General features: G+C 41.5%; 1 long non-coding RNA gene across 1 annotated transcript in view; it reads right to left on the reverse strand.

Annotated features, from left to right (window-relative positions):
* LOC138987265 (uncharacterized) overlaps positions 1–19,044 on the reverse strand; it is a 55,761-nt gene extending 36,717 nt beyond the window's left edge. Inside the window, exon 1 of the long non-coding RNA XR_011463764.1 lies at positions 18,859–19,044. This is a non-coding gene — a long non-coding RNA (uncharacterized lncRNA). The remainder of the gene's footprint in view (positions 1–18,858) is intronic.
* Positions 19,045–20,055: the final 1,011 nt, after the last annotated feature.

Genomic DNA, 20,055 nt, shown 5'->3' on the forward strand with positions numbered 1-20,055 from the left:
CCTGTGGCTCCTGTATAGAAGTTGGATTTCTTACTGCTGGGCCACAAGGAGAGCCCTTATATAATATGATACTGTTAACTGTAATCACCATGCCGTATGTTAGATTCCCCAGAACTTATTCTTCTCACAACTGAAAGTGTATACTCTTTGACCAATAACTTCTCATTTTCTCTACCCACTACCCCTGATAACCACCATTCCCTGTTTCCACGAGTTTGATTTTTTTTTTTTTTAGATTCCACATATAAATGAGATAATACAGTATTTCAAGGTCCATCCATGTTGTCACAAATGGCAAAATTTCCTGCCTACTCTGGCTAAAGAATACTATATACAAAGGAAATATATAGTATTTACGGCTTCTTTGTCCATTCACGTGTAGACAAACACTTGTTTCCTTACCTTGGCTGTTGTGAATAATGTTACAGTGACCATGGGAGTGTAGATATGTCTTCAAGATTCTGATTTCATTTCCTTTGACTATATTACGAGAAGTGGGATAGATGGGTCATATGATGGTTCTATTTTTAATTTTGAGGAACCGCCATACTGTTTTCCATAGTAACTGCACCATTTTACACTCCCCCAAACAGTGCACAGGGGTTCCCTTTTCTCCACATCCTTCCTAACACCTGTTAGGTCACGTCTTTTGATATCAGCCATTCTAACATGTGTGAAGTGATACCATGGTGGTTTTGAGTTGTAGTTCCTTGATGATTCATGATGTTGAGCATCTTTTCATGTACATGATGGCCATTTGTATATCTTCTTTGGAAAAATATCTCTTCGGTTCCTTTGCCCATTTTTTTAATCAGAATTTTTCTTTTTTTTGCTATTGAGTTGTATGAGTTTCTTACATATTTTGGATATTAACCCCTTATCAGATATACGGTTTCCACATATTCTATCCTATTTCATAGGTTTCCTTCTTATTTTGCTAAATATGTCCCTGTTAAACAAACTGGAGAGGTGAATGTGTCTTCCCCACTAAAACAATACTGCACATACTTCAGCCACTTGGCCATAGGATGTGCATGGGTGAGCTAATCCAGGAGTCCTCCTAACAACCTTAGAGGGAAACTACACGTCCGCTTGCAAATAATCCGTTTAATAAATGTTTAAATCAAATCCATTCTTCTGTTCTTCGACCAAAGTTGCTTTTTGTTTTTTGGTTTTTTTAATGTCTGTCCTTCTTTCTGTTTATAAGCAAACTGATGTTGCATTTTTACACAAAACTCCTGAATATGCGTCCTGAAAACTGTAATCCAGGACCTTGGTCAGAAAGAGCAACAGGGGGAAGGTTGAACAGGGGTTTTCCTGAGGGTGTGTCAATAGTAATGACTCATGCTACTTCCTCATTCTAACCCTTTCCATCGATGGGGTGGAGAAAGTCCAGTCAGGCCTGGGGGAAGTCGTCTTTATTTAGAGGGTGCTCTTCCTATGTGTGCTAGTTGCTCAGCTGTGTCCGACTTTTTGTGGGACTTCTCCAGGCAAGAATACTGGAATGGGTTGCCATGCCCTCCTCCAGGGGATCCTCCCAACCCAAGAAAATCGAACCCAGGTCTCCCACGTTGCAGGTAGATTCTACACCATCTGAGCCACCAGGGAAGCCCTTGCTATAATGACACCTTTTTGCTCTCCTTGTACCACAATGCAAAGCAGGGAAATTGAAATGAAGGGCTAGATAGAGTTTAAGGCAACACAAGTCACCTGTAAAATAAAGGTGGCATATACTAAAATTAATTCCTCAGTGTATGCAAAAGAGAAAGGCAAATTCAGCATATTTCTTTTTGTGTGTGTAGTCAGGTACTAAGTGACTCTTGAGTCATGCAAAGCCAGTAAAGAGAAAAGAGACAAAGAAGAAAAAAGAAGAGGAAGGAATGCGAAGAAGAGAAGTGTGAACACAAATTACCTTTCCAATGTGGGCAGTCTAGATAGTATCTCAGTTCCCCAAACAATGTTTGCTTTGTAATTTCATTGCATTACTCATTCAAATGTTTTCTCTCCAGATGATTCAAAGTCCGCAGTTCCAGACCTGAAATCTGTATGTTAAGGTAAAGCATTCAAGTCCTTTCTAGGACTCTCCACTCATAAAAAGAGGAATAATTAAGGTTTTTATACCTTGAGAGATTTCTCAAAGCACTGCACAGAGATTAAACATCAGCAATTATACAGTGCTATCCATCGCTTAAAACTGAGGAGAAAGAAGCCAAGTTGTTGAAGCCAGAGCCAGAAAAGAACTCTTGGTTGGTTTGCTGAGCCATACTGCCTTTGAAATAAAATAATGCAAATCATTCGACGAAACGTGTTTGCTGAAATTTTTTTCTTCTTTACTGAAAAGAAAGAGTAAGGAAGGCATGAATTGCTATTCCATAAAACAAGTATAATTATACCCACCTATAAAAATTAAAATTTTACAGTTATAGGTAAAACAGATTAAGAAAAATTAGAGATAAAGCACAGTACCTGGCACATGTTATCAGTAAGACTTGGCTGTCATAGTTTTTACTTTTATTGTTCTTATTCACTGGTTACTATTATAGAGGTGGATTTGTGCGTGGCAGAGAGCCTGCGGTAGCCAGATAACTGATCCAAATCATTCATCATGTTTATGTTGAAACTCATGAACCATGTACAGAAAATAGAATGACATTTCAGTTTGCATTTAAAAGTATAATTAGTTGATACCAGACCCTCAAAAGAATGCTTATTTTCACGTTATTATCCGAAATGAATTTCAGTGCCAAATTCTGTGTGTGAATCTTCGTTGCTGCTGCCTCAGTCCTGTGTGACTCTTTGTGATTGCATGGACTGTAGCCTGCCAGGCTCCACTGTCCATGGGGATTCTCCAGGCAAGGATACTGGAGCAGGTAGCCATGCCCTCTTCCAGGGGATCTTCCCAACCCAGGGATCGAACCCAGGTCTCCCACATTGCAGGCAGATTCTCTCCCCTCTGAGCCACCTGAGAAGTCCTATGTGAATCTTTAACCCCGATTAATTAACTTTATTCACTAGCTATTTCTGAATCTTGAATTATTTATAAATACAAAGATGTCAGATGCACCAAAAACACCTTTTAAATAAAAAAATACATGAGAAAAAAAAAAGTTAAAGATTTTTAAATTTACTAAGTGTCCTGTCCAGCTCTTCCATCTGGGTTATCTACGCCTTTGCTTTCCACTAACTGGGCTATTTCAGATCTTTTTAGATATAGAAGTTAACTTAGAGAAAAGTGACTGTAATGCAAGTAATTCCTGTCCATAAAAATGCAAACTGCACTCCTGTGAATATTAACCAGTTTTACCAGTTTTGCATCTATTTATAAATTCATTTCACATTTTTTATCCAACTATAAATGTGTACTTCGCTTTTGAACTGGTTGAAGAATCTATTGGTCTCTTGTTAATTCCTGAGTTAAAATATTTGATACATGTTCATTTTATATTTTATGAAAGTCATAATTTTATCATCATTGAAAATTTATCCTTTAATAAGTATAAACTTCAAATTTATATGACTCCCTGAGGACACATCCAAACAAGTTACCTTCCTTGCAAATTTTCTAGCCAAGGCCAGAATTATCTTCTTCTTATGGTTTCTGAACAGTTATTATTAGAAAATCTGTCTGTCAAATATGGCTGTGTAAGCTCACTAAGTAAAGAGCAGTGCTCTGGGCATTTTTGAATAGCTTCTTCTACACCCAGAAAAAAAATTTGCAAAGCTTCTAAGGCAACAGACAAAAAGTTTAACCAAAATGAGTTAAGCTTTGTTGAAAGGACTTCCTGAAGAGAGGATGTGGAAGCCAGATTTAAATTGAAACAGCAATATTAGCCCATCTCACAAGAGTATATTCAAGACTAACACTCTGATATTTTAAATGAAAGTTTAATTAATGTCTTGAGATAAAAAAATTGAAAAGCATTTTGTTTTCAAGTTTTATTACTACAGTTGTATTTTTTTTTTAATATAAGAATAGGACTATTCAGACGTTCTCTAGGGAATAGGTTGCTAAAATACCAGATCTTTTTTTTTTACTTATTTCAATCCTACATAACTACAGAATTGAATATTTTACAACTATAATATCATTCCAGTTATGTAAGTAAAATTTTATATAATTGAAATAATTATGTGGGAGGAATTTAATCAACTCAACTATATAACTATTCATGTAGGTTAATTGTAAAGACACTTAAAACATTTCCATGTGAAAGTATAGTGTTTCTAACAAAATTGGTACCAAACTATAATCATAAAAGTAGCTGAAGATTATAAATAATGACCATTTAATGACTATGACTAATGACATTAGTGGGTGTTTCATAGAAAAAGGGAACAAGTATGAGAATTTAACTGTGTGTCATCAATGTGACACACTTAATAGAAGATTACAGAAGCATGAGAGGTGTTTAGAATGAACTTCTATATCTGTTTTTAAAATTATTAATGCTTCTTTTACTTGTGAGTATTCTTCATACATTTCCTGTCATTAATCTCATTAGAAGGTGAAATAATTTTGTCCATTACTGCTCAAACATCACTCCCCCTGCAAAATGATCCTTGATGTCTACAAGACAGAATTAGATGCTCTCTCCTTTCTGTTCCCACACTGACTGTGCCATAAGGGTTCAGTAGTTGTTTATATATGAATCTATAAGTGTGATAGAGCACTTCCCTGGTGACTCAGACAGTAAAGAATCTGCCTGAAATGTGGGAGGCCTGGGTTTGATTCCTGGATGGGGAACATTTCCTGGAGAAGAGAATGGCTACCCACTCCGGTAGTCATGCATGGAGAAAATTCCATGGACAGAGGAGCCTGGTGGGCTACAACTCCATGCAAAGAGCTGGACATGACAGTGATTAACACTCTAAGTGTGATATAATGGAAACAATTTAGATGCTGGATTCAAATCAGATTGAATTCCAAAATAATTAATTGCTAGTTGAATGATCATGGATAAGCAAATAAACCTTATGAACCTTACCAAGATTTGCATGACAACTTGTTACAGTATTCTATGTACTTATACAGGCACGTGTGCATGCTCAGTCATTCAACCATGTCCAACTCTTGACCACAGAGACCCTGTGGACTATGGCCCACTGGGCTACTCTATCCATGGGATTTTCCTCCTCCAGGGGATCTTCCTGACCCAGGGATTGAACCCATGCCTCTTAGATCTCCTGCATTAGCAGGTGGATTCTTTACCACTGAGCCAGCTGAGAAGCCCATGAACTTATATATACAATAGTATTATAGTATTATTGTCAAGATTAAGGGAAATTACATATGTTGTTACCTGGAGCATAATAAGTACTCAATAAGATTATAAAAATAAGACTTCCTTGGTGGTCCAGTGGTTAAGACTCTATACTTCCAATGCAGGGGGCATGAGTTCAATCCCTGGTCAGGGAAATTCTGCATACCTCAGGGTACGGCCAAAAGCAAAATTCCCAAAGATTATAGAAGTATTGTATTTCCACCTCTTTCCAACATCATAAATAAGCTATTTTGGCCTGTTTCATTATATATTTGCCATATAGCATATTACTATATTTACTATATAATGCTATTATAAATAAATGTTTAATAAAAAACATTTGTTAGGTTGGAAAAACCTAACATTACAAATGCCATTGAAGTTGTTAGTATTGTTAGTATTTCCCACGTCATTCTTCTTGTTTTGATAAGTCATTATTAGTGTTCACTTCTTCCTCGCTAGAAATGCTGTTTTGACACCAGTGTTTGAAAAAAATGCAAATGGTTGAGCAATTCATGACCCTTGCAAAATGCTCCTGGTGTTTCTTCTTCATTCTTTAGAAAGAGAGACTAATGCCCAACCCTGCTCATCTGGGTAAGGCTGGAACTTTCGCCTGGGCTCCATTGTGTCTCCTCACAATCTTTGGCCGAGATGAAAGGGGTGGGAGTGCTCAGAAGAGTGGGACGTTGACTCATGTGGAGTCACCCAACCCTACTCAACCATCTAGCTGGGTTTCTCACACTGGCAAAACCAGATTCCAGCCTGTCCTGAACCTCCCCTGTCTTTTCCCCTGAGATGTTTCTGTGAGAACTGCATTCCCTCACATTTTGGCTTGCATCTTTGGCAATTCAACTCAGTTGGTATCTTTTCTAGACAATCTTTCCTGAATTATCTCTTTTTCTCGAATATACTCCCTTGCATTCCCCCCATGAAAATACAAAACTAATCCCTTATAGACCACATTCCTTTCTCATAAAGTGGATAAAATACATGAGGTCCAGTCAAATCTTAGTGTTAATCAGCAACAACTTTTAGTGGTGTTGTTGTTCAGTTGCTAAGTCCTGTCTGACTCTTTGCAACCCCTGTAGTCCTCCAGGTTCCTCTGCCCATGGGATTTTTCAGGCAAGAATACTGGAGTGGGTTGCCACTTCTCCCCCTCCTCCAGGGGATCTTCCCAACCCAGGAATGGAACCCATGTCTCCTGCATTATTGGCAGGTGGATTCTTTACCACTGAGCCACCAGGGAAGCCCAACTTTTAGTGTTAGTATGTCCCAAATGTTTCATGAGACTTATACCTATTACTTGTTGTTTATCTTGAATTCAAATTTAATTGGGCACTCTGTATATTTATTTAGTAAATTGAGCACCTCTAATCTCCTATCTTGCTTTGTCGTAGTGTATTATGTTACTTGTATTACACCATGAGTCACAGGTGTTATCCAGGCTGCAGGCTCTCAAAGGCCAGGAACAGTGTCCAATTCCTCACCACTTCTACCTCATCTTTCCTAATGCTTCACACCAAACAGTGTCTCATGCCAGTGAGAGAGCAGGAGTAGGGTCTTCATTCAACCTTTCATTCCTTCCTTCAGCTATCAAATATCCATTAAATTCCCACCAGGTGCCAAGCCCTAAAAAACATTCTGGAGATACAACTTTAAATGAGACACAGCTACTGTCCTCAAGGAGCTCCCAGCTCATTCAGAAAAACAGGCAGGTCAGGACGCTATTTCCATCGGTATGATAAGTTCTAAAAGAGGGTAAGATGAGAAGCCAAGGGAATGGCACCAAACCCAGTCTCCAGGGGTCCAAGGAGACATTTGAGCAGAAATATTATATCAGTGAGGTGGAGACCTAATCATTAATAAGAGTTCAGCAAAGAATGGCAGAGAGAGAAGGCACCCCAGGCAGAGAAAGCAGCATGAACAAACGCGTAAAGTAACAATGAATATGGCAGTAATGTCTAAGTAATTAATCAAATCTTCCTCTTAGTTCAAGCTTGCTCTGGCTCATGGATGCCACTGTATCTTGAGGCCTCAAACCTTTTGACAGTTTTTCTCAAAGAATTCAATAATGACAACTCTTCCTTCTCTCTCGCCTCATCACCTCTGTTCTCCTTTCTTTTCTCCTTGTGGTGTAAGCATCTGAGGCTGTTGTAGAGCACAGGTTGTTCAGCTCTGTGCTCTGTGATGACCGAGACAGGTGGAATGGGGTGGTGGTAGGGAGGCTCACAAGAGAGCAGATATATGTATACACATGGCTGATTCATGATGTTGTACAGCAGAAATCAACACAAAGTAAAGCAACTATATCCCAATAAAAAATAGATAAAAAAAAAAAAGAAGGTAGAACCTATCTGTGATGACCTAGAGGGGTGGGATAAGAAGGGGTGGGAGGGAGGCTCAAGAGGGAGGGGATATATGTATACATATAGCTGATTCATGTTGTTGTAAAGTAGAAACCAACACCGCATCATAAAGCAATTATCCTCCAATTAATATTAAATTTTAAAAATGTTAATACATTTAAAAAAAAAAAGAAAGAACATAGAACCAAAAATGACCATCTGTCTTGGCTTCCTGACCTTCCTCTGTCTGTCTGGCTCTCTCTGCTCCATCAAAGATTTTCTTATTTTTCCCTCTGCTTACTCCTTCCAATTCTTGTTACCCCACGGAGACTGATGCCTCTGGCCATCACTACTTTCTAGTCCTCTTTGGGTGATTCCACTCACTCCTCATTCTCTCCTTCCTACATAACCTAACCATACTCCACACAGTGGTGGCAAGACAATTGTAGGGTTCCAACATTTAAAAGTGCAATCACAGGGGAAAGGAAAAGCACACCCCTGGTAAGAGGGATAAAAAGTAAAGGAGGAAGTTCTCAAGTGAAACCCTTTTAAATAAAACTGCTTCTCCACAGTGCCTATTTGGCCTAACCAACCATTCTTAGTCATTTCCACAGCCCAAGCTTGCAGCACAAAGCAAGCATTCAGCAAACTGTTGATGCAAGAATTTACTTTTTTCTAATTTTCTCATTGACCTTGTTCTAATTAAATCTTCAGTTGTGGCAAGTGGTAGAATTGAACAAATATGACAAAGAGTAGCCAGCTCTCTGTACTAAGTGTGAAGCTAGGAATTTGAATATAGAGCTTGTGATGACAGGGTATTTGTGATGGTTAGCTTTCTGTGCCAACTTGACTGAGTCACAGGAAGCCCTGATAGTTGGTGAATCATTATGCATCTGTGAGTCTGTGGGGGGTGTTTGGGGGTAAGGGTAATAACATTTAAACTGACAGGGCTTCCCTGGCAGTCCAGTGGTAAAGAATCCACGTGCCAATGCAGGAGACATGGATTCAATCTCTGGTCCAGGAAGATCTCACGTGCTATAGAGTAACTAAGCCCGTGTGCCACAGCTACTGAGCCTGTGCTCTGGAGACCAGGACCTGCAACTGCAGAGCTCATGCGCTACAACTGTTGAAGCGCATGAACCCTAGAGCCCGTGCTCCACAACAAGAGGAGCCATGGCAGCGAGAAGCCCAGGCAATGAGAAGCCCGTGCACTGCAACCAGAGAGTATTTCCTGCCCACCCCAACTAGAGAAAAGCCCACACAGCAACGAAGACCCAGCACAGTCAGAAATAATAAATAAACAAATAAAATTATTTTTTAAAAGCTAATAAGTAAACCCATAGACTTAGTAAAGCAGATTGCTCTCCCTAAGTTGGTGGGCCTTACTCAATCAGTTGAAAGCATGAATAGAACAAAAAGGCTGACCCTCCACCCAAGTAAGAGATTCTTTCTGCCTAAAAGTTATCCAATTGGGACATCAGCTCCTCCTAGGTCTCAAATATGCTGGCCTTGGACAATAACAACACCACTGGCTCTCCTGTTTCTCAGACCTTCAGACTCAGACTGGAATATACGCAATCAACTCTCCGAGTCTACAGTTTACAGACATACCACAAAGATGTTGTAATTTGCCTGCCTTCATAATTGCATGAGTACATACACTGTTTCTCTGGAAAGTCCTAACACAGTAGCATAGGAAATAAGACAATCAGAAGCTACTTTGATTATAATATCTGCCTCTAATTTGCCTCATAAATTTTTCATGACCCAGGTATGTTTCATCTCCCCAGGTAATTAACTCACTCTTCATTACATGTGAATGATTTGATTCTTATAGGCCATTTTTCCATATTAAATGTCAAGGGCCTTTGAAGAATATTCTTAGTTTATTTGGTAGGATTCAATTCCCTACAAACAGCACCATGTATGTTCACTACTTGTGTGTCCATGACGATGAAGCTACCTAAGGTACTGCATCATGTTAGGATCAGAAGATAGGGAAGTGTCTGTGAGCTCTGATATTCAGGAATAAAAGGGGGAGAAAAGCTAGGTTAAATTCAATTAATGCTTTCTTATCAGGCAGGTCCCACAATGTTATACAAAAGTAAAGATTTCGGAAGTAAGAAAAGAGGCAAGGACATGGGATGGGGGTATGAAGTGAGTTTGGTGGGGACTTCAAGGACTAAAGGACGCTAAAGTGCTGAACATACAATGCTAATCAGGCCCAGGATCATAGATGTGCCGCCTGTTCAGATGCTCAGAAGGGTCCCACACGCTGGCGCTCTACTGTCACCATCTTGAGACTCTGAATAATTTTTGAAACAAGGGCCCCTAAATTTTCATTTTGCCCTTGGTCCTGCAAATTATACAACTGGTCCTGATGCTAAACAAGTTTTTCTTTCAGTTTGGTAACTAGTTAATTAAAACTACTTTCCACCTACTGATTGTTCTAATGGTCTTATGATAGGATCCAAGAATAACAGCAAACCAAACAGATTCCCATCATCCAGTATTCTTCCCACAGATGGAAAGAACCGGAGGCAAGAGATGACCTTGAGCAACAACCATCAGGAACTATATACAATTGGTCCTTGTGCAGAGCTTGAGAAGAGTTGCAAGCTAAGTAGCAGTGTTCCTAAGAACTTGAAAACCACTTCTAAAATCAAGGACTAGACTGCTAATAATTTGATGACACTATGGTGTAACGGTGGTCCCTCACCAGTGAAATGGCTTGAAAATCCCCAATCCAGGAACTGAGTAAAATAATTTGGCATCATTGTCAAAACCTTTCTTTGACATCCTTCACTCATAACAAACTGTACTTGGTGTAAGGAAGAAAAAACCTGCCTACGATCTGTGAGTGTATTACTTGCTGTAACGAACACTGATTTTCATTTCAAGCATGAAGACAGACAAATAACCTATAAATATGTCCAGGTTTTACAGACACACACATTCATATAAACACAAATGTGCATCAGAGTTTTCCATCTGTAGAAGTATTTGTATCTAACATATTCTGGATAGATGATAAAAGTGAAGGAATCTGTGGAAAAGGAAATGGCAACCCACATCAGTATTCTTGCCTGGAAAAGTTCAGGGACAGAGGAGCTGGCAGGCTGCAGTCCATGGGGTTACAAGACTGAGCATGCATGCATGAGGGTGGAGGGAGATGGGTTGGTAGCAGTAAACCAGTAGAACTTAAAAAAAATCAAAGCAAAGCCATCTGGATATGATTAATATCTTCCTAAAATTCCCATCTGGTGGGACAGAGGAAGACACGACCTTCCAATTTGATAAATGGAGAACTTGACCCGCTGATTTGGCAACACCCTTGATCATTTCCCCAAATAAAAAAGACCGTGCCAACATCACTGCTTACTCACAATTGCCCTGAACAGTCTGAGTTTCCCTCCTGTAGCAGAGTATCCTACTTTTACCCCACGTGTTTCACCCCATATACTTCTCTCCTTCGGTCCTAAGTTCCAGGCAATAACATTGTATTAGTCAGAGTTTGCAGAAAACAGAGCAATAGAGGCATATAGACAGATAGCTTTATTATAAAAAAAAAATTGCCTCATGTGATTATAGAGGCCGATAAGTCCCAAGATCTGTCATGTGCAAGCTGAAGACTCAGAAAAGCTAGGGGTGTAGTTCCTATCTGAAAGTCAGCAGGCTGGACACTCAGAAAGAGCCAACATTTCTCTTCTACTCTAAAAGCAGGAAAAACTGATGTCCCAGCTCAGTGCAGCCAGGCAGGAAGAGTTTTCATAGAAAAGTCAGACTTTTTGCTCCATTCAGGCCTTCAACTGATTGAGAGGGGCCCACTCACATTAGGGAGGGCAATCTGCTTTATTCAGTCTTCCTATTTACATGCAAATCTCATGGAAAAGCACTCTCACAGACTTGTCCAGAATAATGTTTGACAAAATATCTGGGCACTCTGTGGCCCAGTCAAGTTGACACATAAAATTAACCATCTCAGGAATGTCACTGGAAGCATCAGCTCCCAGGATAATCAGCTCTCTCCTAGACTGCACCCCTTCTTGTCCCTTCCTCCTCTAGCGGCCACGATCTTAGACTCTGAACACAATGGACATCCCTATATAATGACAGAAAAATTTCAGGCCCTAAAGAGTTTATTTGGCTTCCCCGATGGCACAGCAGGTAAACAATCCATCTGCAATGCAGGAGACACAGAAGACCCGGGTTTATCCCTGTTTCAGGAAGATCCTCTGGAGGAGGAAATGGCAACCCAGTCCAGCATTCTTGCCTGGAAAATCCCATGGACAGAGGAGCCTGGCAGGCTATAGTCCATGGGACCACAAAGAGTCAGACACAACTTAGAGACTCAACTACAACAACCAAATCTAAACTGCATTTCAATAGAAACTCATGGTCACTGTGGAACCAAAGGATATCGAGCTGTTATCTGTTCACTGTGATTTCTTATAAATATTTATTTATTAGGTTGCACCAGGTTAGTTGGGGCATGCAAATTCTTATTTGTAGCATGTGGGATCTACTTCCATGACCAAGGACTGAACCCAGGCCCTCTGCATTGGGAGTGTCGTCTTAGCCACTGGGCCAACAGGGAAGTCCCTGCTGTGATGGTTTTTAAATAAAGTGAGAAAATACTATTATTGGTGCCACAATGTATGTTAGTATTAAATGCTAGGAGAAATCCTAAAGCTGCAAAAACTCTTTAATTTAGCCCAGTGTTTCTCAAACTTGTATGACTATGAATCAAAGTTTTGATTTGTTTTTTTTTCTGGTTCTGTTTTTTATAAATACTTGACATTTCAAACATTAGTGTTGCAAGAGCATGCTTTCAGAAGTTCTATACCACTTTCTACTTGGAGAGTACTTTCTTTGCACTAAACACGCTGCAGTGAAGGACAAGGTTGGGGGCCAGGGGCAGGGGACAACAGATTACATGGCTACGTTTGCACGGTCTTCACCACCTTTCCCCCTAATTAGGATTGCTGCTGCTGCTAAGTTGCTTCAGTTGTGTCCGACTCTGTGTGACCCCATAGACGGCAGCCCACCAGGCTTCCCTATCCCTGGGATTCTCCAGGCAAGAACACTGGAGTGAGTTGCCATTTCCTTCTCCAATGCATGAAAGTGAAAAGTGAAAGTGAAGTCGCTCAGTCGTGTCCAACTCTTCGCGACCCCATGGACTGCAGCCTACGAGGCTCCTCCGTCCATGGGATTTTCCAGGCAAGAGTACTAGTATTATCCAATAAAAATACAGGATTCCCAGTTAAAAATTGAGCTTGAGATGAACTGCAAAAAAGAATTTTCTGTGTAAGTATGTCCCAGGTAATGCTTCCCTGGAGAAGGGAATACTAGAACCACTCTAGTATTCTTGCCTGGAGAATCCCAGTCTGTGGACTGAGGAGCCTGGTGGGCTCAGTGATGCTTGGGACACACTTATATTAAAAATCTATTTATTGTTTATCTGATTTCTGAAATCCAGCTTACCTGGACATCTTGTATTTCGTCTGGCAACCCTACTCCTGCTCCATCTCTAGGGAGGAGGAGCTTCTGGTCCTCCTGGTTTGATTTTGCAGACATTTAATGGGGCTTTATGATATGGGCTTCCCTGGTGGCTCAGACAGTAAAGAATCTGCCTACCATGTAGGAGACCCGGAGTCAGTCCCTGGGTCGGGAAGATCCCCTGGAGAAGGGAATGGCAACCCACTACAGTATGCTTGCCTGGAGAATCTAGTATGCTCCCCATGGAATTGTAGCCCACCTGGACAGAGGAGACTGGAGGGCTACAGTCCATGGGGTCACAGTGTCAAACACGACTGAGCAACTAACAATGTCACTTTCATGATATGACAAGGAAAGAACACAGGAGTCAAATCAGAAACCTCTGCCCCCAAGTTTGTAAAATAGTCCACCCATGAAGTTCTCTTCTAGCGGCCTCTTTTGGGTGTTCCTTACAAAACCCAGGGAGACTGAGATTTAAGGCAGATGGAGATGCCCTCCCTGAATTTCAATCTCAAACTCAAACCTAGATTTTCAGATAGTCTTGCTTTGGGGGGTTTTGCACCAACAATAAAGAGATTCCTTTTTAATTTCTGGGCCAGCAAGCTACACATCAATGAATGCTACTCAGCAGGCTTAATATAAGCTATTGCTAGCCCTACCACTGTCATTCTTTCAGCACCTTACATATCTGTATTGATAATATTGCAATGATTGTGTAACAGTTGGGGGTGGGGGGCTGTGTATACAAACTATCAACACTCATCTCCACTTTATAGAGAAAAGGAGAATTTGCACACAGACTACAATGACCCTGTGGTAAGTATTGGGTTTTTTTTCTTGCCTGGGGTCTGAGACCTGCTTGCTGTGTTCACTGCGTTCATTTCCAGAAATCATAAAACCCCCAAATTTGGCTGACAGACCAGATGTTCTAAGAATACCTAGTGCTGGGCACAATAACAAGTTCAATTTTCAAATTTTTTAAATTAAAAGAAAAAAATGAAAACGCCCCAACTTACCCATGGTCAATTTCTTGCTCTTTTTCTCAGCTATTTTTAAATAACCAAATCACCATAGTCTCTATGGCACTCTGGAGATTGCAGGGTTTGTGAGTCATATCCTTATTTACAGGAATGATGGGGAAAGTCAGCCACTTCAGCATTTACTCCATTTTTGAGAAGTGAGCAGGCAATTAAGAAGCTGGGGGTGGCAGGGCGGGAAGCTGTTTTCATACATGATTTTACCTCTTCCAACTATTTCTCGATCTTTTGCTTTTCAAGGTTCAAACCCTGAGAGAACAGCCACTGCCCAGACATGTCCAAAGACAGATAAAATAGATCAGTGTAGCAGATGGTAGATGCAAAGTCTTCCTCATTTGGCTGTTGAAAAATTTGATTCCTTCTAGAAAAATGAACCTATTTGCAGGGCAGGGGTAGAGACAGAGACATAGAAGATGGACTTATAGAAACAGCAGGGGATGGAGAAAATGAACAAATTGGGAGATTGTGATTGACGTGCATGCACAACCTTGTGTAAAATAGACAGTAGTGGGGAGCTGCTGTATAGTGCCGGGAGCTCAGCTCAGAGCGCTGTGATGACCTAGAGGGGTGGGGTGCGAAGTGGTGGGGGGGCAGGAGGAGGGAATATATGTATACACGTAGCGTGACAGACATACCTCTATACGTATAGCTATATGTTTATACATATATACTGCTGCTAAGTCGCTTCAGTCGTGTCCGACTCTGTGCGACCCCATAGTATAGCTATACATATATTCCTCTCAAAGAGGAGGGAATATATGCATACATATAACTGATTCACGGTGTTGAACAGCAGAAACCAACACAACATTGTGGACGAATTGTTCTCCAATTAAAAACAAATTTTAAACAATTAATGAAACGAAACATGATTCCTCCTTTGTTCACACTGGCTCAGTCCTTGTGTTCAGAATTTCTTCTCTTAAACTTCTTAGTCCAAAGGAATGAGAAGGTTTCAAAAGACAAACTCTTTGGGGAAAACTTTGTTTTCCAGCTTGTGTGACTCAGGCCATCACCTCAAGGGCGTTATCTAAGCTTGTAAAAGCTGCTGCTTTTATCAACCTGCCCCAGAGCACTCTGAGAAACATGCAAATATGAGGACTCGTCAGGAATATGCTCAGAGTTTCAGGGAGCAAATGGAAATGGATGTGATTTTGACACTAGAACTTCAAACTCTCTTAAATATAAAACACTTTTCTTTCAGGGAGTATTTGCTTCTAACCATGAGAAATACTTGGAGAAGGAAATGGCAACCCAGTCCAGTATTCTTGCCTGGAGAATACCACGTACAGAGGAGCCTGGTGGGCTACAGTACATGGGATCACAAGAGTCAGACACAACTTAGCAACTAAACCACCACCATGGGAAATAATAGATTCCCGGTAAATTGAAACATAGAATGTAAGAACTGGAAGGATGTTCAAAGAAGCTGAAGGTTAAGGCTGTCAGCTTTGTGGGTGATTTCATCTCTGCCCTGCGGACATTTCACACATGTGTGACTCGATCTACACATCCACTTTTTATCATTATCATCCTTTAAAAATAACATGGCGGGAAGGTGGGATAAACTGGGAGGGTAGCGTTGACATATATACACTGCCATGTGTAAAACACACAGCTAGTGGGAAGCTGCTATATAGCACAAGGAGCTCAGCCCAGTGCTCTGTGATGACCTAGAGGGGTGGGATTGGGGGAAGAGGTGGAAAACGCAAGACGGAGGGGATATCTGTGTATATATGGCTGATTCACTTTGCTGTACAGCAGAAACTAACATAATATCGTAAAGAAATTATACTTCAGTTAAAAAAATAATAAAAATAACACAGACAGGTGAAAAAAATTGTCTCCAAAGTTGTTATTGCTTAAGATTTCCTGGCAGCTAAGACAGTGAAAGGCAATGCCAAAGAATGCTCAAACTACCGCACAATTGCACTCATCTCACACACTAGTAAAGTAATGCTCAAAATTCTCCAAGCCAGGCTTCAGCAATACGTGAACCGTGAACTTCCAGATGTTCAAGCTGGTTTTAGAAAAGGCAGAGGAACTAGAGACCAAATTGCCAACATCCGCTGGATCATGAAAAAAGCAAGAGAGTTCCAGAAAAACATCTATTTCTGCTTTATTGACTATGCCAAAGCCTTTGACTGTGTGGATCACAATAAACTGTGGAAAATTCTGAAAGAGATGGGAATACCAGACCACCTGACCTGCCTCTTGAGAAATTTGTATGTAGGTCAGGAAGTAACAGTTAGAACTGGACATGGAACAACAGACTGGGTCAAAATAGGAAAAGGAGTACGTCAAGGCTGTATATTGTCACCCTGCTTATTTAACTTATATGCAGAGTACATCATGAGAAACGCTCGGCTGGAAGAAGCACAAGCTGGAATCAAGATTGCCGGGAGAAATATCAATAACCTCAGATATGCAGATGACACCACCCTTATGGCAGAAAGTGAAGAGGAACTAAAAAGCCTCTTGATGAAAGTGAAAGTGGAGAGTGGAAAAGTTGGCTTAAAACTCAACATTCAGAAAACGAAGATCATGGCATCTGGTCTCATCACTTCATGGGAAATAGATGGGGAAACAGTGGAAACAATGTCAGACTTTATTTTTGGGGGGCTCCAAAATCACTGCAGATGGTGACTGCAGCCATGAAATTAAAAGACACTTACTCCTTGGAAGGAAAGTTATGACCAACCTAGATAGCATATTCAAAAGCAGAGACATTACTTTGCCAACAAAGGTTTGTCTAGTCAAGGCTATGGTTTTTCCAGTGGTCATGTATAGATGTGAGAGTTGGACTGTGAAGAAAGCTGAGTGCCAAAGAATTGATGCTTCTGAACTGTGGTGTTGGAGAAGACTCTTGAGAGTCCCTTGGACTGCAACGAGATCCAACCAGTCCATTCTGAAGATCAGCCCTGGGATTACTTTGGAAGGAATGATGCTAAAGCTGAAACTCCAGTACTTTGGCCACCTCATGCGAAGAGTTGACTCATTGGAAAAGACTCTGATTCTGGGAGGGATTGAGGGCAGGAGGAGAAGGGGACGACAGAGGATGAGATGGCTGGATGGCATCACTGACTTGATGGACATGAATCTGAATGAACTCCGGGAGTTGGTGATGGACAGGTATGCCTGGCGTGCTGCAATTCATGGGGTCGCAAAGAGTCGGACACAACTGAGCAACTGAACTGAACTGAACTGAACTGAGGGCTTCCCTGGTGGCTCAGATAGTAAAGAATCTGCCTGCAGTACAGAAGGCCTGGGTTAGATCGCTGGGTTGGGAAGATTTCCTGAAGAAGGGAATTGCTACCCACTCTAGTATTCTTGCCTGGAGAATTCCATGGACAGAGGATCCTGGTGGGCTACTGTCCATGGGGTCACAAAGAGTCGGACATGACTGAGCAACTAACATATTCCAAACTTATATTTGTTTATTAGCTCTGAGTTTGGCAACTTTGAATTATGAGTGAAAGTGTTGAAATATGAAGTAAGAGCCCTCCCCCGCCAAAAAAACAGGTAGATCACAGAAATCTTCGTGAAAAGCAGGATTTTGAGTGTCATTCAATTATATTTGTTAGTGATGACAGTGGAGGTAGCCTTATTCCTGTTCTAAGCCAGGCCACGTGATACCATTAAGGGTTAACTTACTCAAGAAGGAGAAAAATGTTCTCTGAAATGACTGCTCAAGTTAGAGGTAACCCTATACGAATAATCCTATCATCTGTTTAGCAAGCTAAATCTGTATAGCAAAAATGACTCTTTAAAGTATAGCACTCTAAGCAACTTAAAATGAAGTAACTTAACAAAGAAAACTTGTAAAACATGTTTCTCTAGAAGATAATGTGTTAACATGTTACCCCTGTGCTTTAAAGTCTTCATCGTTCCCTACTGTTTTTAGGATTTCAGCCAAAATTCTTAATGTGAACGTCAAGGTCCCGCCTTATTCTGCAACATCATCTCATCCCAGACTCTGTATACTTCCCCATGCTCAGCTACACGGGCCTCCATGCAAGTCTTTGAACATGCCAGAGGGCCTTTGCTCGTGTTTCACTCCATCTGGACTCCTTCCCCATCCTGCTTTCTTTGCCTCTCCAGCTCTTACTCATCCACCAGATCTTAGCTCAGTAGTCCCAGCTTAAGGAAAGCATCCCAGACTCCTATCTCGATTAGATTCTTTTTCTTACATGAACTCATGTGTATGTGCCTTCTAAGTTGCTTCAGTTCAGTTCAGTTCAGTCTTTCAGTCATGTCCGACTCTTTGTGACCCCATGAATCGCAGCATGCCAGGCCTCCCTGTCCATCGCCAATTCCTGGAGTTCACTCAGACTCACGTCCATCGAGTCAGTGATGCCATCCAGCCATCTCATCCTCTGTCGTCCCCTTCTCCTCCTGCCCCCAATCCCTCCCAGCATCAGAGTCTTTTCCAATGAGTCAACTCTTCGCATGAGGTGGCCAAAGTACTGGAGTTTCAGTCACGGCCAACTCTTCTGTGACCCCATGGACTGTAGCCTGCCAATTTCCTCTGTCCATGGGATTCTCCAGGCAACAATACTGGAGTGGGTTGCCATGTCTTCCTCCAGGGGATCTTCCCAACCCTGGGATCGAACCCAAGTCTCATGTCTCCTGCTTTGGCAGGCAGGTTCTTTACCACCATCTGTGAAGCCCATATGAACTCATAGACTATATATTTTTTTTCTGGTTGGCACTTACCTCATTTATTTGCTGTAGTTTTTTATCCATTGCTGCATAATATATCACCCTAAGATCCCATGGCTTAAAACAACATTATCATCTCCAAGATCCTGAGATTCAAGAAACAGGAGCAACTTGGCGGCTGATTCTGGCTCAGAGTCTCTCATGAGGCTGCAGGCAAGAGGTCAGCCAGGCTGCCCCCATTTGCAGTCTCGCCGGGAACTGGAGGACCTACTTCCGTGTGGCCTGCTTTTTATCATGTGTGCCTCACCACGAGCTTCCCAAGTCTCTTCAGAACCAGGCAGCCAGCTTGCCTAGTGCTCCCGATCAAGACAGAGCAGATGAGAAGGAAGCCGTGTGTCTTCATGACCTCGAGTAGAGGACACATACTGCCACTTCTGCTTTATTCTCTTTGTTAGCAACAAGTCATTAAGTCCATCCCACACTCAGTTCAGTCGCTCAGTCATGTCCGACTCTTTGTGACCCCATGGACTGCAGCATGCCAGGCTCCCCTGTCCATCACCAACTCCCGGGGCTTACTCAAACTCATGTCCATTGCATCGGTGATGCCATCCAACCATCTCATTCTCTGTTGTCCCCTTCTCCTCCTGCCTTCAATCTTTCCCAGCATCAGGGTCTTTTCAAATGAGTCGGTTCTTTGCATCAGGTGCCCGAAGTACTGGAGTTTCAGCTTCATCATCAGTCCTTCCAATGAACACCCAGGACTGATATCCTTTAGGATGGACTGGTTGGATCTCCTTGCGGTCCACATTCAAGGGGAGGACAATTAGGTTCTACCTAATGAGGGAATTTGGGGATAGATTTAAGACTACCCAGGCTAAGTATTTTGGGGGCTTCCTAGGTGGCAGTAGAGGTAAAGAACCCACCTGCCAATGCAGGAGACTCAGATTCAATCCCTGGGTTGGCAGCCCACTCCAGCATTCTTTCCTGGAGAATCCCATGGAATGGATAGAGGAGCCTTGTGGGTGCTACAGTCCATGGAGTTACAAAGAGTCGGATGCAACAGAAGTGACTTAGGGCACACGCACGCATGAGTAGGTATTTAAGTAAATGGTTACCTCTTTTACTAGACTAAGGGTTCCTTGAGTACTGGACCCACATTTCTGTAGTTCACTGAGTATCTCTGGCACTTTTCAGAATGCCTGGCAAAGTACAAGGATTCAATGAAAGAGAGAAGGAAAGGAGGAAAGAAAG

The sequence above is a fragment of the Bos mutus genome, chromosome 1 (genome assembly GCF_027580195.1).
Source record: "Bos mutus isolate GX-2022 chromosome 1, NWIPB_WYAK_1.1, whole genome shotgun sequence".
In the NCBI taxonomy this organism is placed as follows: Eukaryota; Metazoa; Chordata; class Mammalia; order Artiodactyla; family Bovidae; genus Bos; species Bos mutus.